At 35.3% G+C, this 24,957-nt stretch overlaps 1 protein-coding gene and 1 pseudogene across 24 annotated transcripts in view; one reads left to right on the top strand and one right to left on the bottom strand.

The window, feature by feature from the left end:
- Window positions 1-24,957, top strand: part of LOC145296919 (SH3 domain-containing kinase-binding protein 1-like) — a 452,874-nt gene that overhangs the window by 127,881 nt on the left and 300,036 nt on the right. The gene's annotated exons all lie outside the window — the stretch shown is intronic.
- LOC145297115 (5S ribosomal RNA) lies at window positions 8,532-8,648 on the bottom strand (annotated as a pseudogene).

The raw sequence follows: 24,957 nt of genomic DNA, 5'->3' as shown, positions 1-24,957 counted from the left end.
TGTGTGTATAATTTTTTAAAAATATAATTATCCATTAACACAGGTTTCGTCATTTACGACTCATTAGAGTGGCTGAATCTAGCAAGATTCAAAATCAAGACTCCATGGAAAGAAACCTAAACTTCTACCACTTGGCTTCTTTCTATGGAGTCCTGATTTTGAATCTTGCTAGATTCAGCCACTCTGACGAGTCATAGATGACAAAACACGTCGGTGGATAATTATATTTTAAAAACAATATATATGCCACTCCCCATTTGGGGATTTCAATTTGGTAAAAGGGAAAATTATTCCCAACTCGCATATAGGTAAAAATGCACTTTTGTACAAATAATTGAATTCATTTAAAAACGTATCACAAAAATAAATAACATACATATATGTATATAATGCTCAAAACCAAAACCGTTGTATTGACTAGAAATCATTACATTAGAATTTTTTTTTTTTTTTTTTTTTTCAGGTTTCATCGTTTGTATAATTAATACCAATGTTTTCTGTAGTCTGTGCATTCTTTGAATGAAACCCAAGTTTTTGTCATCCACCTTATAACTTAATGATGTCTGCATTTGGAGTCATCCTAATATGTTATTATTATGAGTTAAATGACATCTAAATGTTTGCTTCACTTTCTGACCTGCATCTAACCATTGTTTTTATGTTCGCTTCTGTTGATACAATTATTGTCAAGCCCTACACACACACACACACATATTAATAAATAATAAAATAATAATTAATAAATTAACCTGAAAAAATAAATGTTCAATAAGACAAACCTATCAGGATAGAAAAAGCTCTACCCAGTTAAGAGGAACAAATTATAGAATAAAATAAGTTACATGAGAACTTTATTGCATTATTAGGTTAATATTAAAGAAGAAAGAAATAGAGAAGAAAGCGTTTTATGCCATGGTATTTCAAGGCTAAATGCTTCTCATCAAAAGAGAAGAAAAAAAACAGTATTATACAAAAATGAAGGTAAAAAGACAAAATCGATTTAAAAAAAAAAATTATAGGGGGAATGAAGGATATAAAGGAGAAAAAAAAGAGCACGGAAAGAGTTAAAAAAACTAGAAGAATGGGGGAAGGAACAAAAAAAATAAAGAACTAGAAATACATTTTACTTAGGAAGTCACTGCTTTATCAAGGCCTGAAAACCAGTCGAGGATAAGAGTTAATGAATGTAAGGTGGTGGGGTAGTAATCGTTACTGGTATAAATTGGGTAGAATTTGATTATTTATGAGGATGGCTCAATAAGAACTTGTTTACATTGGACTTTAAGGCTATCATGTTGTACTCAACTAGAAAGCAGGCCAGTATATCAGTGTTCCACAGGTGGCTAGTTCTGGAAAAAAAGCTTTGTTCATGGAATCTGCGTTTAGATTTAGGCACAGATAGAAAGTGGGGGAAATCGTTTATAATGGTTGTAGCTAGTTGAGTTTTATTTTTTGTGAAAGTTTGGCAAGGGGGAACCATACATTGGAGTTCAGTCGAGCACTTGCTATGAAAATAACGACAGAGCAGAGGCATGCTCGCAATGTCTCTTCTATGAGAGAGAGAGGTTTCAGAGAAGAGAAAAGAGCATCATCTAAGTTTCGAAGCCAGTTTTGAGCCCCATCAAGGCAGGATAGAGCCTGCTGAGCAGCTCCTGCCCAGATGTGGCAACAGTGCTCCGTTTTTAGGGTTGATCAGTTGCACAATAGATTTTCCCTTGCAGCAAGAAAAGTTAACTTGGATACCTCAAATAATAGAACAGAACTTATTGACCATTTTTGTAATAAAAAATGTCTAAATAACTATTTATTAAAAATAGTTAATTAAAAAGAAAAATGTAATAAATTTAAGTTTCAAAATCGTAAACAAAATAAAAAAATGGAAAAAGTGTGCATACACCAACGAATCTTATTATTTATGAAGAGTTTAAAAACAAATGCAAACTATGTATGGAATTAAAATTTCAATATTTTGTAAGACGGCTGATTGACTTTATTAAAAAAAAAAACGATTAAAAATAAAAATAAAAAACAGCACATATTTTTTTAATTTATTGTCATCTCCAAAATGTAAATATTTTCATAAAATTAAAAAGAAAATATAATTTGGAAGGAGGGGGGGGGGTGATTGAAATAAAAATGAAAGTAAAATATATGGCAAGCAAGCAATAAAATGCTAATTTCAACAAAATTTGCTGATGTAAAGTTTGTTGAATTTAAAAAGTAATTGTCAGACCAACATTGGAAGTGCGATCATAAAATTTAGTAAGTTGTTATTTGCTAGTGATTATGAATGCAGTGTGTCTTAGTAAAGTTGTTTTAGTGTTTTTGGTGACAGTAAGAGGACTTCTGAGTGATAGAGTAAATTTTACTCCTGATACCTTTAAATATAATTAATGAATAGCAAAATATCTAACAGAATTAGATATAAAAATTTAAAACTTGATTGGAAATACATATTTTGTAGAATAGCAACATTATTTGTCTCCTATCTGACTGTTTTTATGTAGCTTTTGTCATTAAAACCATTCCAGTTAAAGGTAAAGAAAATTCTTGTCTTTACTTTATCTAAGACTAGCAGGGTTACCCAGTGTTGCCCAAGACCTCTCTCTATCCTTGTCTCTTTCCCTTCCTGTTTTTCCTCAGACCCCTCGTTCTCTTCCAGCAAGCCCATCCCTCTCTAGCTGGCCACACACAACTCTCCTTTATAATTGATCCTTCTAAGAATGAGTCAACATTTTCTTTCCAAATTAGTACATAATAATTATGAAAACCAACCTCCTCTGACAAAATCTGGCCCAGTTGATCCTCAAAAAATAAATAATTTGTTCTAAATTTTAGAGTATGGCATAAAGGTCTACTTCACAAGATCTGTAACATCGGTATAGTTGGAAATGTCTTCTCAATTATTAAATCATGAGTCTATCCTGAGCTCAACTCTCTTTCTGATCTACTTCAATGATCTTCCAAATCACATCCGAAGATCATTCGTAGGCATTTATGTTGACGACACTACCATTTATGGCAACACCTCAAAGGCCATAAATGACCAAGTTTTCTTTGATTCTCTCTCCTTTGATCTTGAGCATGTGGTACAATGAGGAAAGAGGTGGCTAGTTACTTTTAATGCATCTAAAACCAAGCTTCTATCTTTACATCATCAACCCTCAGATCCCCATCTGGCATCAATTGAAATGAATGGCTCTCGTCTTGGGGAGGCTCCATGTTTTAACAAGCTTTTGTGATTGACCTTTACTCCTGATCTGAAATGGAATGCACATCAAATCTGTTGCCAAAGTTGCTGTAAAAATGGTGGGATCCTTCTACTGCTCCATTAGATATCTCACTGCTGATCCAGTTTTCTACCAATATAAAAGCCAGGTACATCTAAGGATGGAGCGTTCTTGCAACATCTGGGCAGGAGTTCAAAATAGACTTCATAGCCTAGTGGGAGATACCCTTTTCTTTTCCCTGCAACCTCTTTCCCACAGAAGAGACGTTGTGAGCCTGTCTCTGCTTTATCGTTATTTTCATGGTAAGTGCTCATCTGAGCTCCAATCTACGTACCCACCTCACTAAACTTTCTCAAAAAACACTCGACTAGCTGAAAACACTATCAATAATTTCCTCCACTCTTTATAAACCTAAACATAGATTCCATGAACAAAGCTTCTTTCTTAGAACTGCACATCTGTGGAATTCTCTTCCATTTGCCTGTTTTCCAGTTGACTACAATTTGGTAGTCTTCAAGTCCAACATAAACAAATTCTTGATGAGTCATCCCCTTAAGTAATCAAATTTACTCATTAACCCTTGTCCTCAAGTGGCCTCCAGGCCTTGATAAGTGGTGACTCCTGTGTATAAAAAAAGGTGGGGGGTTTAAATCGCAATCCAGAGATTCTGCAATCTGTCATGAATAATGTTTTGTAAAGAGCACAAATATGCAAAGCTGAAAATGGGCAACATTTAAGACATTATTTTTCATAAAGATTATTTGAATTTTGCGTATATTTTAAAAAATTTCCCCAATGTCTTGGTCAGATGGTGTTGAAATTACAAAAAGATATCAAAAATATGGACTCTATTTAAGTTCAAACCCTTTCAGTGACTTTTTGGATACCCTGTATCATTGGACTGAAATAATGACTTTCATCTTCTTTGAGAGAGAGATAAACCCGAAACATTGATGATATGTACATGCAGGTCTTTATTCCGGAATTGTCGCATCTCCCAGAAGTTACAACCAACATTGTAAATCTCATCTCTAAATCTGTTGCCTCAACCCGCTTCTTCGGTTGTTTTGGAAAACCCATCTCTCGTTGGCTTCAAAAACTAGACTGAACTGGAACTCTCAATAACCACATATCTTCCGAAGATATACGTCACCTTAAAGTTAGATTGTTTGAAGTTCAGCTATTTTTAAATTGTTGTTATTCCAAAATCTATTTGTTTATATTATTTACTAGCCTAGGTGCCCGGTGTTGCCCGGGTGTTTGGAGGTATGTGTTGAGCAAAAAAAAAAAAAATTGGTAGTAGGCAGGCAGTCACGAACCTATGATGTAAAGGCAGAAAAGAAAGTGAAAGAAAACTTGACATCTTACCCCTACTCGATTACGTGACTGGAAGTTCGGAACGTTGAAATTAGTAAAGTCATTCCAACTGATATGATGACTTGCAAAAATAGCGACGCAAAAAAAACAAAAAAACCTCTCCTTGTAGAAAAGTGCCCAGTTGAGGGTGAAGGAATTAATGCTTTAGCCAATTTTTCAATATTTGTTGTCCGAGGGTCGAGCTCCAAATTGATACTGATCTCGTGAAAATCCGTCGCCTCTGTCAAAAGTTTTAGGCAATTATACATACATGATGATTGCAACGTCTTGTCAGATGAGTGCCACTCCCTCAGACACTTAAAGTCCATGAGCCCAAAAATTTATTTAAAAATTTTTTTTTTTTTTTTTAGTCCTACCGGTGAATACACACGCTCAAGCATGCATGACACTGAAAACGGTCATTGAGATCAATTATTACATGCTTCCAGCATTTCAAGCCTCCACGCGTCACTTTTCCATTGCCACAGAACCATTTTTATAGACAAATGCCTGAGGGAGTATCTGTACACAGATGATGTTACAGAGTCTTAGCTTTGTATGACAGCTAAATCTCTCTCTCGGTTCAAAATGTTGAGATTCAGCAACAAGCAAGAGCAAGATAGCCAGCAACAAATTAAACTGCAGACCATCTTAATGCGGGTACTGTTCTCCTGCTTTATGGTTTTTTAAATCAGAAATTTGCTTCTCGTAGAAATACATACATACATTTTAAACAGACAGGTGAGATTTATATTATAGATGTAAACTTGACTTTTCTAGTTTATTCCAATATAAACATTTACCTCAAACTTAAGTATCCTAATTTGCATGGTTATCAGGCATTGTCCGGGATTGCTTTATGCAACACGTTTCAGCTGGAGACAAAGAACACCAGTGGTTGTACATAATTTCAGTCGAGCAGGATAGATTTAAACATAATATAATTGTTTTATTTATTTTTTTAAAATTATATTTGACTTTCACTAGATAATATTGTCTGCAGACTTGTAATGTCTGTCCGACCCGTTTTACTGATTCTTGCATAACTGAGAAACTTAACTGTTTTATTGCATGACAACCAAATTGTGTCATTGATTGATTATCATTCACGACTGCCAATTACGTTCTTCGTCTTTGAATTCATATCGAAAGAATTTTCTTTCTTCTCGCTGTTGGTGGAAAAATATTTTCCCTTCATATAGATTTTGATCTTAACTTTTGTATTGATGTAAGGAGGACATTTTGTTCATTGTCAAAAGAAGTAGCCATCTTGATTAATTGTATTGTTCACATATTCAGTCGGCCATCTCTGCTTTCAAGTTGACTTTTTTTCTATTTGTCTTTTGAATAGTAATGCTTGCATTCTCTATCAATCATCTCTAAATATAACTCGTTGATGATATACTAGCTGTTCCGAGCTGGTTTAGTTGGGTCTTAAATTCCATAAATTATGGGGAAAAAAGTAAAATTAATTTGAAATGTCATTTTTGGACAAAATCAGAGCTAAAATAATGCTGTCTCAAATAAGGTTATTTCTTCCTCCCTCCCTTCCTCTTCTTCCTTTTTTCCTCTTCCTTTCTTCTTCTTTCTCTCTTTCTCTTCCTCTCTTTCTCTTCCTCTCTTTCTCTTCCTCTCTTTCTCTTCCTCTCTTTCTCTTCCTCTCTTTCTCTTTCTCTTCCTCTTTCTTTTCCTCTCTTTCTTTTCCTCTCTTTCTCGTCCGCTTCCTCTCTTTCTGTCTGTCTCTCTCTCTTTCTGTCTGTCTCTCTCTCTCTTTCTGTCTGTCTCTCTCTCTCTTTCTGTCTGTCTCTCTCTCTCTTTCTGTCTGTCTCTCTCTCTTTCTGTCTGTCTCTCTCTCTTTCTGTCTGTCTCTCTTTCTGTCTGTCTCTCTTTTTGTCTGTCTCTCTCTCTTTTTGTCTGTCTCTCTCTCTTTCTGTCTGTCTGTCTCTCTCTTTCTGTCTGTCTGTCTGTCTCTCTCTTTCTGTCTGTCTGTCTCTCTCTCTTTCTGTCTGTCTGTCTCTCTCTCTCTCTCTCTGTCTGTCTGTCTCTCTCTCTCTCTCTGTCTGTCTGTCTCTCTCTCTCTGTCTGTCTGTCTCTCTCTCTCTCTCTGTCTGTCTGTCTCTCTCTCTCTGTCTGTCTCTCTGTCTTTCTCTGTCTCTCTCTCTCTTTCTCTGCCCTGTGTTTCTTTTTGGTTTAAGAGCACACACATCTTGAAACACCCGGGCAACGCCGGGTACCCCCGTTAGTCTATAATATAAATCTCACCTGTCTGTTTAAATGTATGTATGTATATATGTTTGTATGTCTTGCAAAAACTTTCGACAGAAGCAACAGATTTTCACGAGATTGGTATCATTTTGAAGCTTGGCCCCTTCAGAAGACAAATATCAAAAAATTGGCTGAAAACATTAATTTCTTCACCTTCAACTGGGCACTTTTCTACAGGGAGGGGTCGCTTTTTTCACCAACATTTTCGAAAGTCATCCCCTCTTTTCGATTGACTAGCCTTTTTTTTTTTTTTCTTTTCCGCCTTCATGATACGGGTCGAAGCTTGCCTACCTACTACCACTTTTTTTTTTTTTTCTCAACTCACACCTCCAAACGCCGGGCACCTAGGCTAGTTATATCTAAGCCTCAAATTCTACTATCTGGCTATCACCATTCACCTTCCTGGGCAAAGTCAGTTACTCTTGTTTTTTAAAAAAATGTTATTTTGTTCTTGTTCCCCCACTCTTTATCTGTGCCTAAACCTAAACGTAGATTTCATGAACAAATCTTTCTTAGAATTGCACGCCTGTGGAACTCTGTTCCCTTTGTCTGCTTTCCAACTGACTACAATATGGTTGTATTCAAGTCCAACGTAAACAAGTTTTTGATGAGCAGTCCCCTTAAGTAATCCAATTTACCAAATTTCCACTAACGATTACTACAACATTTTCCTATTGACTACTTTATACTCATTAACCTTTATCCTCGAGTGGCTTGATAAGTGGTTACTCTTGTGTAAAAAAAAAACCTATATTGAAAACCCCCATTATATAACACATATTATTCTCATATAATTTCTCTTCAAGCAACGGATATCCTCAACCCTTACTGGTCAGGTTTCACTTCCATATATCATTATGCTGTATACACATGGCTGTTAGGCACTTTCCTTCATCGACAGCGGTAATGCTCTGTTGGTCAGTAATGGCAAAAGTTTCCTGAGCTTACTCTATCCACTTAATTCTTGAGATCACACCTGCCCCTCTCTGTGCTTCAATTGTATAACCAAGGTAACAAAACTTTTGAACCACCCCAATAACCTTGCCATCTGAATATACTTCCTCCACACTTGAGTTGTCATCCATCTTCATTGTCTTACACTTCTTGCACACAAACTTGTTATCGTTTCTCAACCTACCAGCAATTCCAATGAACGTCTTGTTCAACCAATGCTTTTTTACAGATATCACAAAAAATTGAGCTGCTCCCAACTTTTTCCCCACAAGCTAAGCAGGAGAACTTTTCTTTTTGCAAGAGCTTTCCAGTATTACATCCATTGATCATCACTTTTTTTTTTTTTTTTTTTTTTTTTTTGAGTCCCCATTTATCAAAGCCCGAAGGCCACTCGAGAATAAGGCTTAATGTATGTAAGGTCATAGTATAGTAATTGTTAATGGTCTAATTTGGGTAGAATTTGATTATTTACAGGGATTGTTCAACAAGAACTTGTTTGCATTTAATTTGAAGGCTACCAGGTTGTATTCAACTGAGAAGCAGGACAGGCTTCCTTCAGTCTTGACAGACTATGGATACCCACGGTAAGGGTGCCTGCGTGTGAAACTTTTTGTGGCAAGAGTTGCGCAATCTCCAACCACACCTCTCCTGAAATCGACATTGTTGAATACCAGTGGCAAGTGGAGGTTCAGGACGACTGGAAACAATGCCGAGATAAGCAGAAAGCACATACAGCGCCTAGAATTCCCAAATGGTCACCCAATAAGTACTAGCCAGGCTCAACGTTGCTTAACTTCGATGATCTGTCGGGAACCGGTGTGTCAACGTGATTATGCCGTACAGCAGAACAGTGTTCCACAGGCGAGCAGTTCTGGGAAAGAAACTTTGTTCATGGAATCTATGTTTAGATTTAGGCACAGATAAAGAGTGAGGGGAAATCGTTTGGTCTTGGTAACATTTACTCTCAGAGCTTTACTTTCCATAGCATTTCTCAGAGTTTCCAACTTAAGTATTTCTTCTATCGTTTCACAGGCAAACACAATTTTGTTAGTTTAGGTCAAACTTTCATTCTATTATATTGAATCAGTTGCCAGAGAGGGAGGGAGGTTAAAAGAAAGGTGTCACACAGTGTGTTAAATTCTACTATCTTGCTATCACCATGCACCTTCCCGGGCAAAGCCAGTTACTCTTGCTTTTTTCAAATTTTCTTATTTTGTTCTAGTTGGACATGGAACATCCTACTGGATGCCAGACATTCACTCGCTATCTCATAAATTTCAACCGAAAAGTAATAAGATTCTAGCTGACCCTTTAAATGGCTTGCACTTGGTTCATGGGATATATTTGCCGGGTGGTTTTTAAAATTCTTTTTCATGAGTCCTGTTCCTCCTATAATTAGTGGAATGATGGTGATCTTCCAAAGATTCCAGTTTCTTTTCATGCCATACTTGTATACAATAATTTGTTTCCGATCAACTGGTGTATGCCTTGGTGAATAGCAATGCAAATCTATAGAATTAGCTTCAATTAGTTGTCGATTGATTTTCCTGTCTTGAAACAGTAGTAAAAAGAAGATCTATTTCTTTACAAATGTCATTAAGCATTCAAAATGCGTTTTGATGAAGATGTACAATTTATTTACGTGCTTAGAAAAGAGGTAAAAAAAAAAAAAAAAATTTTGTTTTCAACTTGTTTACCCTTATTACGAAAGTGATACTAAAATAGCAAGAAATTTTTGATGAATTTTGTGCAGCAAAGAATTATTATTGAATGAGATATTCTTTCAATAAAAATCGAATAAGAATCATTTTATTTCCAGTTTTTTTCCTTTCTTTTATCCCTCCACCATTTTCTTTCATTTTTTTACCTGTTTTTTTTTTGTTTGTTTTTTCCATATTTCTTCCACCTGTTCTTTTTCCCCTATTTCTCCTCCCCTGTTCTATTTTCCCCTCCCCTGTTCTTTTTTTTCCTATTTCCCCTCCCCTGTTCTTTTTTTCCCTATTTCTCCTCCCCTGTTTTTCCCTATTTCTCCTCCCCTGTTTTTCCCTATTTCTCCTCCCCTGTTTTTCCCTATTTCTCCTCCCCTGTTTTTTCCTATTTCCCCTCCCCTGTTCTTTTTTCTCCTTCCCTGTTTTTTTTCTCCTTCCCTGTTTTTTTTCTCCTCCCCCCTTGTTTTTTTCTCCTCCCCCCTTGTTTTTTCTCCTCCCCCTGTTTTTTTCTCCCCCCCCTGTCCCCCCCGTTTTTTTTTCTCCCCCCCCTGTCCCCCCCCCGTTTTTTTTCTCTCCCCCCCGTTCTTTTTTCTCTCCCCCCCGTTCTTTTTTCTCTCCCCCCCGTTCTTTTTTCTCTCCCCCCCCCGTTCTTTTTTCTCTCCCCCCCCGTTCTTTTTTCTCCCCCCCCGTTCTTTTTTCTCCCCCCCCCCGTTCTTTTTTCTCTCCCCCCCGTTCTTTTTTCTCTCCCCCCCCCGTTCTTTTTTCTCTCTCCCCCCCCCCGTTCTTTTTTCTCCCTCCCCCGTTCTTTTTTCTCCCTCCCCCGTTCTTTTTTCCCTTCCCCCGTTCTTTTTTCCCTTCCCCTGTTCTTTTTTCCCTTCCCCTGTTCTTTCCCCCCCCCCCGATTTCTCTTCCCTCTTTTCTTTTTTTCCTCCTCTTTATAAAATATGGAGCAATTCATTATTTTTAGCTAAGAAACAAACTTTGTTGTTTTTATAATAGATTTTCTGATGATTGCAAGTGAAAAAAAAGAGCAATTAAAAAAATATAAACTACTTTTTTCTATCCCTTTGACCTTATTTAACACAAGCACCTTCATTACACATGCATCAAAGCAGTAACTCCTCAACCATCAAAGTATGTATAAAAAAAAACAATGTATAGATATGGGTTAATTACTCTCATTAGTTCCTTTGTATGTTTTTCTTATTCTTTTTTTTTGCATAAAAAAACTAACTGAAAAATCGCACAGGACAATATCATTAGAAAAACGAACAGGACGCTACCAGTCATTAAATACAGAAGACTTTTTAATTAGTGCATTTAGTAATAGTTATGTAGATAATTTCTCCATTGCTGTTTATTATCAAATAATTGCATCTCTCTCATTGAACAACATCTCTCTCTCTCTCTCTCTCTCTCTCTCTCTCTATATATATATATATATATATATATATATATATATAAAGCAATGTTGAGCCTGGTCAGTATTAAATGGGTGACCATTTGGAACTTCCAGGTGCTGTATGTGCTCTTTGCTTTTCTCGGCATTGTTTCCAGTCGTCCTGTTCTTCTCCTTGCCATTGGACCCAAACAGTGTCGATTCAGGAGAGGTGTGGTTAGGGATTGCGCGACCCTTGCCTCACAATTACACGTGCAACTGCCCCTACAGGGGTATCCGTTGTCTTTCGAGACTGAACGGAGGCATCGATCGATATATATATATATATATATATATATATATATATATATATATATATATATATATGACAAAACAGATGCGCATGTTTTTGTATGTCCAGCAAAGATTTTTTTTTGCTTTGGTACTCGGGGTGGGGGGAGGTTTACTATTTCTTGGAACTTTTTATATACTCCCTAGATCATAATATCCGCAATTTGCGAAGGGACGTCGTGTCTACATTTATTGTGATTGACTTTTATCAAATTTCCTCTATTGCTTCCTCTTGTGTGTTCATTCGTGTTTTTCGTATAAAAGCGAACCTGAATGAAAAGCGAAGGCAGCTTCTCGGCTTTTCATGCCAGGATATCCAGAAAGCAATCAGCTTTGATCAATCTGGGGGGGAAACCCCTCATATCAGACAATTGTTATTCATTTGGACACTCCCTTTTTGTGGGGAGCTGGTTTTCCCCAACATCATGGGGGAACAAATAAATGAAACGGCAGAAAGCTGAACTGGCCTCCAGTCAACGTTCGTTTCTGCAACTTTTTGATTGACATCACTAAATTTGAACGCTTTCCACTTCCTATGGCTTCATAGCGTAGCGGTAAAAGTTCACGTTTTCTTTAACTTTCTTTTCCGCCTTTGCTTCACGGGTTCGTCATGGGTTCGAACCTGCTTGCCTACTTAGACTTTTTTTTTTTTTTTTTTGTGCTCAACACACACCTCCAAACTCCCAAGCAACACCAGCTAACCCCACTAGTTTTCTATAAAAAATTTGTGGCTTACATTTTTGTTTGTTGCTACTACAATTGTTGACGATATTCAATGTCCCCCGGCACCCGTCTCCCTCCCATGTTTGTCTGTCCTCTTAACTGGTTCGATATAATAGTATAATAGAAAAAAAGAAATCAACACTGAAATTAGGTCAAACACTTCTTGAAACAGCTAAAAACATTTAAAAAGCGCTACCTCCCCTTATTATTTTGATCTGTTGACCCCCCATTACAAACTTAATTCAATAACGTAACGTTTGTAAATCTATCGTTGTGTAGTTTGTTTTTCATGAAACGGTCCTAATTTACTTGTCTCCCTACGAGGTTAAAGTTAGACAGAGAGTCGATTTATAATATGGAGAGAATTCTGCTCCTCAAAAGTAGGCACTTAAGACTGGGACAAAAAGAAAAATTAAATATCCTCTCCTTGAAGGTACTAACTTTTGATCCTGTATCCAGGTTAATTCATTATGTAAATTTGGATTGAAGTTACATTTTTTCCCCCCTAAAATGCCAATCTTAGAAATTCTGTTTGCAAAAAAAAGAAAAGAAAAAAATGCTGATTCTCAACTCTACAACCCCATCTTCTTTTAACAGCCTGGAATTTTAATAATTATAAAATTCTGTGGACTGCTTGCTTCTTGTTTTTGATGATTGGGTGATTCTATCTTTTTAAAAAAGATGACAAGTGAATACATTATATATATATATATATATGTATATACGATGATTGCAACGTCTTGTCAGACGAGTGCCACTCCCTCAGACATTTAAAATCCATGATTCCAAATGTCTGAGGGAGTATCTATACAAATATGATGTTACAGAGTCTTAGCTTTGTACGACAGCTAAGTCTCTCTCTCTCGGTTCAAAATGTTGAGATCCAGCAACAAGCAAGAGCTAGATAGATAGCCAGCAACAAATTAAACTGCAGACCAGCTTAATGCGGGTACTGGTCTTCCGCTTTATGGTTTTTTAAATCAGAGATTTGCTTCTCCTAGAAAGGTTGCCTTCACCACGGCTTACGGGAGCCCTCTCTACCCCAATACACATATACACACACACAAATATACACGGTGCTAGTTGGCCGTTGACCCAGAAAAAGAGTTCATTCACCCTTATATATATATAGCGGAGTGGGTGGGGCTTTGCCCGGTCGTAAAATATGCTTAAATATGATATTTTGATTTGTACAAATTTCGTATGTATTATTAATGTGACATGATTTCAAAAGTTAAAAAAAAAAAAGGTGTTTGTGTTCCATCAATTAGAATTGAAACTGAAATCAAAACTGTAGCATTCAAAGCTGGTGACGTTACCACTGTATCAACGCGAAACGCATATGAACTGATTAAAAATGAAAAATAAACTAAGACAAATATACAAAATATAGAACGATTTTTTTTTTTTTTTTTCAATTTTGACCCATTTTTGACCCCTTAAAAACTATTTTAACTGACTAAAGACCCATAAAAGAATGTTCCGTAAAAAAAAATCCAATCATTTGAGGCTCTTAGCACCGCTCTGTGACTTTTAGTTTCGGAGGAGATAGAGTTTGAAAATATGGAGACAGACATATATTCTCTTATATATTATGTATGCGTATGGGAGTGGCTCAGAGGCTATAGAATGAGGGTGGCAAGTTGTATGTTTTGGTTTCGATTCTAGCTGATGGAACCCAAGTCAAATATATTAGGTTGATGCAAAATTAATAACGCTTTTTAACATTCAACTTTAAGTAAAAAAAAATTATTTTTGCACCAACATAATATATATATATATATATATATATATATATATAATCTATAGAGAATTGAGTCTATGATACTGTATGAATTAAAATAACATGTCTTACAACTGGGCAACGTTGGGTGACCTGCTAGTTAATAAAATTAACATTTTTTATCATTTCTAAAATCTAACCAGACTTTGAATTTACTATTGTGTGAATTAGATTGTGCTGCACTTTCTCTTGAGCATCGATGCCACCTTTTGCCAATCCTGATTGTAAACACATGGTATGACTATTCAATCCGGATTCCATAGTTGAAAATCATTTACTTGTGGGTCGGATAATGCTGTTAGGTCGCCCTTGATTGTCAGCATTCTGATCGTCAACTGCCTACCATTGTATTTGCGCTAACCAGGTAGAGAAGAGGAATGAAGGAGCTTGTAGATGAATTCATGCTCAAACAGATGGTGTTAGAAAAATTAAAGATTCAGTTTTCAATGAAAAGCTTAAATTGGTGCTCAGTTCACATAACAACAGCACAATCGTTTATGAAGATTTCACGCTTATGCAGGCCAATGACTTTCATTGGTCATGTTTGCATTTATAGGGAAGGATTGTCTGCACCATACACCTCAGAGCTCTACGGACTAAATTTATCTTTAGTTGACCTTTGACAACTAAATATTTTCATTTACTAGCCAAATAGAAAAGTTACTAGCCAAACCCATATGATTTTTAGAATATGATATGCTTGTCTTGTCATGAGTATGTACATAAAGATTTTTCTGTGTTTTTTTTTTTAAAGTTTAATTCTAAATATACACCAAATTTTGTGTTGATACTTGAAGATATAAACATTCTAATTTCTTCAGATATTTTTTTAAATAGCCTTCGTTAAAAAAAAAAAATCATGCATTGTTCTATCAAAATTTTTTGTTTAAATAATTTAACTTTGTTTTATTAAAAAAAAAAAAGTTGAAAAGATATTTTTCACTCAGTAGTGAGCTTTGGAAGATTGTCAGTGTCAAAAGATAAGCGCTTTATTATTTCTAGTCACCACTTTGAAAAATCACTCGCAAATGCGACTGTTTCACTCGCAATGTAGAGCCCTGCTCCTGATAGATAAATTTCTTGCGAGCCGTTGAGCTCTTTTGTTGGTACTAGACTAACTGCATGATGGACAAAAATTGACCTTGCATCTTCTATTTGACACTCGACCTCAACTTCCCCTTGTCAATTATGGAATCAAGCAGACAAATGACTACATATCTTCCAGAATAACCACATCCAAAGTGAACGGCTGTAAGATGTCTTGGTTAATGACAGGACCGTAATTTGGTAGATATCAATACTTATTTCCATACAGCAACTTACAGTTGGTTACTTATTTGACATTGAACAATACTATCTGCATAGATGAGTTCATCTCTGTTGTGACGAATGTTTGAGCCCCTGTCTTTTGTGACGGATGTTATGGCCCCTGTCTTTTGTAACAGGTGTTATGGCCCCTGTCTTTTGTGACGGATGTTATGGCCCCTGTCTTTTGTGACGGATGTTATGGCCCCTGTCTTTTGTGATGGATGTTATGGCCCCTGTCTTTTGTGACGGATGTTATGGCCCCTGTCTTTTGTGACGGATGTTATGGCCCCTGTCTTTTGTGACGGATGTTATGGCCCCTGTCTTTTGTGACGGATGTTATGGCCCCTATCTTTTGTGACGAGTGTTATGGCCCCTGTCTTTTGTAACGGATGTTATGGCCCCTGTCTTTTGTGACGGATGTTATGGCCCCTGTCTTTTGTGACGGATGTTATGGCCCCTGTCTTTTGTGACGGATGTTATGGCCCCTGTCTTTTGTGACGGATGTTATGGCCCCTGTCTTTTGTGACAGATGTTATGGCCCCTGTCTTTTGTGACGGATGTTATGGCCCCTGTCTTTTGTGACGGATGTTATGGCCCCTGTCTTTTGTGACGGATGTTATGGCCCCTGTCTTTTGTGACGGATGTTATGGCCCCTGTCTTTTGTGACGGATGTTATGGCCCCTGTCTTTTGTGACGGATGTTATGGCCCCTGTCTTTTGTGACGGATGTTATGGCCCCTATCTTTTGTGACGGATGTTATGGCCCCTATCTTTTGTGACGGATGTTATGGCCCCTATCTTTTGTGACGGATGTTATGGCCCCTGTCTTTTGTGACGAGTGTTATGGCCCCTCACTGTTGCGTCGAGTGTTATAGCCCCCTCAGTTGTGTCGAGTGTTATAGCCCTTCTTTTCGTGATGATTAAAAATCAAATGGAGTTACTTTAACCTTCATTGTTGTATTTAAGAGCAATGACTTTTATTTCTTACATTTGGCTGTAAAAAGTTCCTTTTCTTGTTGTGATATTTAAACGTGAATCTCAATGTTAAATTCTGGAACTTATGCAGAATTTTGAACTAAACTCATCGTTTAATCCACAAAATTAGATTGTTCTCATTCCATCAGTTTTGATAGTTAGAAATGTTAATTTTGGTATTATACTTAATTTCTGTCTGTAGTTTTCACCTGCAAAGATTAAATATGCCAACAGTTATAACAAACAAGAGGCGAATCGATGAAAGTCATTGGTTCACAATCAATTCTAAATGATAATCTTCTGGAAGTTAAAGGTTCAATCTTTATTGCAGGCACTAACTAAAAATAATTTAATAAATATTTCCACTCGGTCATGGCTGACAGAATAAGAACAATCTATGCGCATGGATTAAATAGATTCAGTATGAAATTGTGTGTAGGTTTCCGAATTCAACTTTAATATTCTAAAGTTTGTAAAGATGCACCTAAAGAGTGTTGGAGGTTAAATCGTCCGAAATGTTATGAAAATAATTGGCGAAATGAAAATCGTAGACCAAATAATGTACAGTATCGATTCCTGCTTGATTAAAAAATTGCTAAATGTTGAATCATTATTTATTTAAAATTTGTTTGAATTTTTGTCCTAATCTTGAATACTCTATTTTTTGTAACTGGGTGTTTTTCAAATTAAAAACCGAATTGGTGTTTTACCCCCCCCCCTCTCCCGAGTGAGACTAAACCAACGACACAAATTCAAATGGCACTATGACATCTTTTAGGCGTGCTTATAATCAATGAAATGTCAACTTGCATGTTTAGCAATGGAAGTAATGAACATATGGGGATCAAACAGTTGAAGATTGTTATATTTAACCTTTTTAGAAATTGGAGGGCAAAGCAGAGCGAAATGAAAAAGTTTTCTCCAAGAAGGCCCTATATATATATATATATATATATATATATATATATACACACACACACACACAGAGGAGAACCCTAGGATAAAGCATTAACCCGTTCCGGGGGGTTGGAATCCTAAGGTGAAATTGCCGTATGGCTAAACCTAAGCAAAATTTTATACATATTAAAAATTAGTAACAAAATACAGTATATAATACACATGACATTATAAATAACACCATAAGCAGGGCAAATACTGTAACTAGGGGCCAGAAAAACATATTCTACATCGTAACCTGAAAAAAATATATCCTAGGGCCACCGTATACCGGGGTTCTACTGTATATGGTAGAATACCCATCCCAGGATATGGAAAAATTAATTCCAAAAACAATAGTTTTACATCGCTTGTATTTCTAATGAAAATTAAAATCAATACAATGATACTAAATCTTGTGTTTAGAATCCTTATTCTTAATTTAGATCAAAATTCATTACATGATTTGGATTCTAGAAAATGTCTAAAATTTAAGGATCATAAAAAGAAATTGAAATTATATATATCACCTGTTTGTTTAAATGAATGTATGTATGTATGTATGTCTGCCTAAAACTTTCGACAGAGACAACAGATTTTCATGAGGTTGGTATTGTTTTGAAGTTCGACCCTTCACGACGATAAATATCGAAAAATTGGCTAAAAACATTAATTCCTTCACCCTCAACACTTTTCTACAGGGAGGGGTCGATTTTTTGCCGATATTTTCGAAAGTCATCCCTGCTTTTCGATTGACTCTCCTTAATTTAAACCATTGCCACTTCTGGTTTGGTGATGGATGCAACGGCAAAGACATCATGTTTTGTTTTTTTGTTTTTTTTTTCCACATTCTTTTCCTCCTTTGCGGTACGGGTTTGAGCCTGCCTGCCTACTACCACTTTTTTTTTTTTTGCTCAACACACACCTCCAAACACCCAGGCAACGTGGGGTACTCAGACTATGGTTGTCTTCAAGTCGAATGTAAACAAGTTCTTGATGAGCCGTTCCACTTAAGTTAACAAATTTACCGAATTTCCATTACTAATGATTACTATATTGTCCAATTGACTACTGTACACTCATAACCCTTATCCTCGAGTGGCTTCTGGGCCTGGATAAGTTGTGATGCCTATCTAAAAAAAAAATTAAAAAATTGGAATTCACAATTTGAAAAACCATTATAAAGTGGATAAATTTGTTTGATGCAATTTTATACTTTGAGTTTTGTTTCCAAAGGTTTTTGAGGTTATATCAGAGTGGAGTATGGTTTTGTTTGATATTAAGAAATCGTTCACCCAGGTATTACTTTCTCCTACTAGTTAAAAATCCTAAGCCAAATGAGATTGTTAAATATTTTTTAACAATAACTTATATTTCATTAAAATCACAAAAACCTTTTCAATGTTTTTTTTTTAATCACTGAAGATCTTATAATAACTTGAATGACAAACATACAAATATAAAATCATTTATTACTGTAGTTGAACAATGCAATAGCTTGGGTAATTGGCTTGTAATGTATGTGCGGAATAGATCAGTTGTCCTTGTATTATCATGCTCGAGGCTAACATACTAGTATGCTACTTGGGGATAGTTGATTGTGTAAGAAAGAGAGGGGGTCAGGTGTGGAAAATCTGCAATTTGAAGAATACAGATGGCCAAGAGTGTGACAGTTGATGTGCACCAGGCTAATTTATCAAACAGATGATCAATTTATGAATAATCTCAATGGAATATGTTCACTAATGAATTCGGTAACCTTATGTCATCATCAGTTAATTGTCTTCCCAAAAAGTTTCCAATAAAATTCTTCCTGAGCATACTCGTGAACTTGGTTGCTGAGACATTGTGAAATATTGCCTGGACGAATGTGGAGCAGATATTTTGGAACGTTAGCTTTATTGTTAAACATCGTTATCAACATTTCGAGTCTCTATCTTTAACGTGAACATTTCAATGCTTTGTTTATTGTTAAGACGTGAAGTCGTCGCCATCGATTAACTCAAAGCCAGAACTTGTGCTACTTACACTTTCAATAAAGACCATCGATGGAATCGATTTTAAATGGCAACATCCATATGAAGAAATCCCAACATAACATCTTGCGATTGCCCTGTATACTTTCTTTCGTTGCTTAAAGAAATTGCTGAAATCCCAAATTTATTATAAGCGCATAGTGCCGTGGAGATGTTTACAGAATGAAAAACTTACTTGTGCATGACACACGCACAGAAGGAACCAACTTCTCAGAAGAAAACGCTTTTTGTTGTGCCATTATCAACAAATGGCAAATTTTAAATTCCTCCGCTATAAACTGATGTCATTTGTATTTTTTGGATCCTTTGAACTACTGTTTTCATCTTCAGTGTTATTTGCACAATGTTCCGGTTGATGTAACCTTCGACCTTTTTCAGGTATATCTTGTCTAACTCAGGAATCAGCACAGCATTTCAAACAGAACTCTTTATTTAATCCATGGGGGTAGTGTAGTAGGCGAAGGGTGCCCGTTGTTGTTAAGTAAAAGAATGAATAGAGAGTTGCATGGTTCTCTTAACCAAGAAATGAGTACACAAAATTTGCCGAAATTATATTTACAACCGATGGATGCAAGGGTAACGCAAAACATTTTGATGCTGGAGATGCATAAGTAAATATTACTTGCATGATTATCTCAAGAGTCTTTTGTGGGAGTTCGAACTGTCTTTTGTGGGAGTTCGAACTGTCTTTTGCATATGTGCAAAATGAGACAGTGGATTCGACGCGTCTGCATGATGCCAGGTCTAAGCGAGAAAGATAAAGAGCAATACGAACTGGATGCGGAAGGGGAATGTATCGCCCCTTGTGGCAAAGAATGGCATTGCCAGAATTAAAGGGAGTTAATTAAGTTTACTTTAATGTTACAAGTTTGTGTCCGTGTGTTCGATTGCATGTCCAATTCTGTTCCCATAGTAGCATGCTTTCATTCTGTCAGCCATGACTGGATAGAAGTCCCAAGTTAGTCGCAATTGCGTTTTTGGTTCGCCCGCACTAAGGATTGAACCTGTAATCTCCTTACGAATGTAACTGTTGCAACTGAATTTCACTAAATACTCTATTCACTGCACCACGGATCTGTACAACATAATGTTTCCCTAGGTCAACAGAAACATTCTCGAGTTCGACATGGTACACCTGAAGGTCAGAGGCTGCATTGTGTAAAATAACACTCAAGATGAGAACAGTAGTCCAAAGAATCCAATATAATAGGAACAATCGATCCTCATCTCAAAAATTCAGAACCGTAAGCTGACGTCATGTTTAACGTTTCTCGTGTTGGATGCTGATAATTGTCTTTGGCTTAAAAGTCTTTTACATTGAATCGTATTATTTTTTTTTTAAACCGGGTTTACAAACTTAATATATGCTGACATCCAGTCTATTATGAAAATAAGTAGATCATCTTGTTTGTTTATAAGCAGCTGGCAAAGGAAATGAACAATGGTTTGATGTAAAAAAAAAAAAAAAAAAAAAAATTAAATATAAATAAATCCAACTAATCATGGTCGGGGAAAGGGGGGGGGATAAAAATAATTCATTTTCTTTCTTTCTGTGCTGCAGTTTTTGCCTTGAGGTTGCCTAGCTAATTTCTTCTTCATCACTTTTTCCAGCACTTGAGTTAATCAGTTTAAATAAGTGAATGGTGTCGAGAGGGGCGTGGGTGTTGTGGATGGTGATTGGGTGATTATCGTGAAAGGGGAGTAAATACTGAAACGTTTTGCTGGGCTCTGATTTTCTTTTCTATTGTTGTTCCTTGTGGTGGCCACTTGTTACTTGGAACTCGGACGTTCTTTAGTGCAGTATGCTTCATCCGTCTGCATCGGCATCAGCATCCTCAGTTATCTAAACCGGATATATCTTGGCGTGGAAGTTATCATTCTTAATGGCCAGCTGCCACGGATATAGTTTTTCATTCTTTTGTCATCACCTTCACTCGGCCTTGCTATCAGAGATTTTGTTTTAAATTCAAGACCGGCCATTAGTGTTATATTTTCTCAAAATGGAAACCGTTTGTGTAAAGGTAAGTTGGCATTACAAACTTAGGAGGGAAGAGCTGCTCATTGTTAAGGAAGAAGATTTCTTTATTTGAATTATCTAACTTGAAATATTTTTGTCATCAACCCGGTGTTGTCCAGGAGTCTTATTTTCATTTTTGTCCCACTTTTTTTTTCTTATATTAAAAAAAACAAAAAAAAACAAAAAAAAAACCAAACTCTTATTCATTTTCTTTGAAATAAGGTTTGAAAGTTTAAATTGAATTATTTGCAATGAAACCAATATCAGACATTTTACAAATTGTGGAAATTTTAATCCCATAACGACTTGAGATTTTTTTCTCTTTGACACTGAAATGGATAGTGTACAAAATATATTTTTTTGATTTTAAACGTTTGCTGCATTACATTTTTTTTTTTTTTTTTTTTTTTTTTTAAATCTGAAGTTTAATTGAATTATATTATACCTATCTGGGAGTACCTAGAAGTAATTTAGTTTTTTATTTAAAAAAAAAAGTTTGTTTTAATAAAATTTAGAAAGTTAAATTTAATTATTACAATATCATTTGCTCATTAAATTATTAATAAACACAGTATAAAATTATAATTAATTGTTAATGTAAAAATGTTTTAATTTCTATTCAAATGGGATTCATGGGCCATGTCTACAGAAAAAGCGGAATAAAACAGATTAGCTTGACAAGAAATATCATGAGTAGAAGGAGCAGGGGACGACAGCAAGAAACATACATTGACAATCTGAATACCCGGGCAACATAAAAAAATGATGAGCAACAATGAATTCATGACTGATTCGAGAGAGAGAGAGAGAGAGATAGATGGAGAGCGATAGCTGTCAATGCCTGTGCCTGGCAGGACACCACTTGATGATAACGATGATTGATTATTTGATCATTAATTTGATAAACTATTTTAAAAACGGGTTAATTTATAAAGTAATGTTTGATTGTTAATTGCTGCAGATAGTTTTATTATATAGAATAACTAGCAGGGAGACCGGATGTTACCCGGGATTGAATGAGGATTGATGAATAATGTTCCACACTTTCAATACTTTTATTGTCATCGAAATCAGTGAAATCACTCATTCGTCAACCAAATCAATTGATTGCATGCTCTAGTCAAGAATCCACTCTAGTGCACTAGAGATGAAGCTCAGACGCCGCCCTGCAGTGACTTAGTTCATGGTGGTCTACATTGCACTGTAGAGAACCTACTGTTAATTTTATGAAATTATTTTTAAATAATGACTTGAATTAAAGTTTAAAATTCAAAAGTCAAATATTATGGTTCGATTTTGCTCTAAATAAAAACATTCATTTCGAATGCACTCTTATAAAAGAACTTACTGTTGATTTTATATTCTTCTGCATTGATAAAACTTCTTAACTGCAGTAGTGATGTTAAGCTGTATAAGGGTGTTAACTTTGGTCAAAATTGGACTATTCCTTCTTACATGTGATTTTTTCGATTATCATCGAGAGTATTCTAATACAAAAGTTATCTAAGAACACTTCTAGACAAGAAGTACATTTGTGTACAATTTCATAAAAATAGAGCCAGTCGTTTTAGAGTCGATAGGGAATAAACACATAAAGTTCCTTTTTATATATACAGATTGTACCTGTCTAACGTTTCCCAGTAGTTTAGTTTTTTTTATTAAAAAAAAAAAAAAATTTTTAATAAAGGTTTTAGAAAGTTAAATTTAATTATTACAATATCATTAGCTCATTAAATTGTTAATGAGCACAATTAATATAAAATTATAATTAATTGTTAATTAACACAATATAAAATTATAATTAATTGTTAATTAACACAATTAATATAAAATTATAATTAATTGTTAATGTAAAATGTTTTAATTTCTATTCATTAACATTTTTAGGTGTAAACATCTTTTAACCTTTTATTTGAGAATTTACTAAGAGTCATTATGAAGGGAACAATCAGGATGCCTAGATAAGTGGTGACTCCTTTGTAAAAAAACAAAACAAAAAAAAACAAAAAAACTCAAACTGGTCAATTTTGTTCTTTATTGTTTTTGCTATTCCATTGTGGCGTCACTATTCTTTCTAGGTTTTTGATGATTATAGTTCCCCCCACCCCCATGTTAATTAGAAAGAACATGTTTTTCTTGATGACTGTTATTCCCTTTGTTTTATGATTTAAAAAAAATTGTCGATTATTTTTTTGATAAATTTCCCAGAAAATCATCTATGATATAAATCTCACTTGCCTGTTTAAATGTATGTATGTATGTATGTATGTATGTATGTATGTCTTGCAAAAACTTTCGACAGAGACGATGGATTTTGCACAAGATCGGTATCATTTTGAAACTGGACCCTTTGGACGACAAATATTGAAAAATTGGTCAAAAGCATTAATTTCTTCACTCTCAACTCAGCCGTTTTGTTCAAGGAGGGGGTCGATTTTTTTTTTTTTTTTTTTTTTTTTGCCGACATTTTAGCAAGTCATTGTCACTGTTGGATTGACTTTGGTTAATTTCAACGCTTTTGACTTCCGGTTGTGTCATGGAGACATCGGCTAAGATGTCAGATTTTCTTTCACTTTCTTCTCTGCCTTCGCAGCACGGGTTCAAGTCTGCCCGCTTACTACCACTTTTTTTTTTTTTTTTTCTTAACACACACCTCCAAACACCCGGCCAATCAGGCTAGTATTGCTATAAATGTAAAAAAAAATTACTCTTCCTTATTTTTTATTTTATTTTTTTTTTAATGAATTCTAGTTTACTTTATTACTTCATCTATAGCTGGAGGGAGGTGGATTTATACCTTTTCAAAGGATATTAATGAACTGGAACCTAACATGCTAGCATGCAATCTGTGAATGCAACCATTGCATCATATAGTTTTAATGTGTATTATGATAATTATGAAAATAATATGCTATTACGAAAAAAAAAACCCAAAAAAAACAAAAACACTTATATATTTATTAACGTTTCATCTTTATGTGGTATGTTTGAAAAATCTGTATATCTATAAAAGTGAACATGTCTGTGTGTACATTTCCCTACGCAATAACTCTGTCAATTTTACGTCTACAGACTCGAAATTTGATATACAGGGTACTGAGATTTGGGAAAATCTGTGTGATCGGTTTTTGGCCAGAAATTTGGCTGTTAAGGGGTCAAAGTTCAACGATTTGACCTTTGAGAACTCTACCAAACTCCTCCGACAATTTTGAGTCTAAACACTTGAAATTTTAGATATAGGTTCTTTGGACATGGATCTAACTTACGAACTTGATTTGAGCCCAAAACAATAAATTTTAAGGGGTCATAATAGGGGTCAAAGTTTAAAAGAAATTGACCGTTTCTTTTTTTTTTTTTTTTTTCTCAACATACACCTCCAAACACCCGGGCAATGCCGGGCTGAAATGCTAGTATATATATATATATATATATATATATATATTTTTTTTTTTTTTAATGAAGTGAAGTGTCTATTTACAATGCCTCCCCATAAGACAGAGTTAGACATCAGGGTCGTTTTTTAATGTGGAGAAAAAGTTGTTAGAATTCAAAATGTTTGGTGTGTTTATCAAGTGGAGTGTTTTTATTCTTATGACCCCAACAAAACTTTGTTCATGACATTGTTGTTAAAAAAACAAAACTAAAACAAAACAACAACAAAAAACTGATTCTAATTAGTAAACGCACCATACATTTTGAATTCTAACGAAAGAGCAAAACCATTATTTTTTGTATCACAAATGCACCATATATTTTCAAATATTTTATTTCTGTTCTTGAAATTGATCATCTTGAGAAAATCTTGAAATAAAGATGAAATATTAATGAATGCATAAATAATTTGGTATTTCATTTTTCCATGTGTATGCACCAGGGATGGACGATTCCAGTATTTTTACAGATTCCGATACAATTACCGATTCCGTATTAAATTCTC

This window comes from Euprymna scolopes, chromosome 17 (genome assembly GCF_053919585.1).
Source record: "Euprymna scolopes isolate OS-2025 chromosome 17, ASM5391958v1, whole genome shotgun sequence".
In the NCBI taxonomy this organism is placed as follows: domain Eukaryota; kingdom Metazoa; phylum Mollusca; class Cephalopoda; order Sepiida; family Sepiolidae; genus Euprymna; species Euprymna scolopes.
This window is presented reverse-complemented; position numbering and strand designations above follow the sequence as displayed.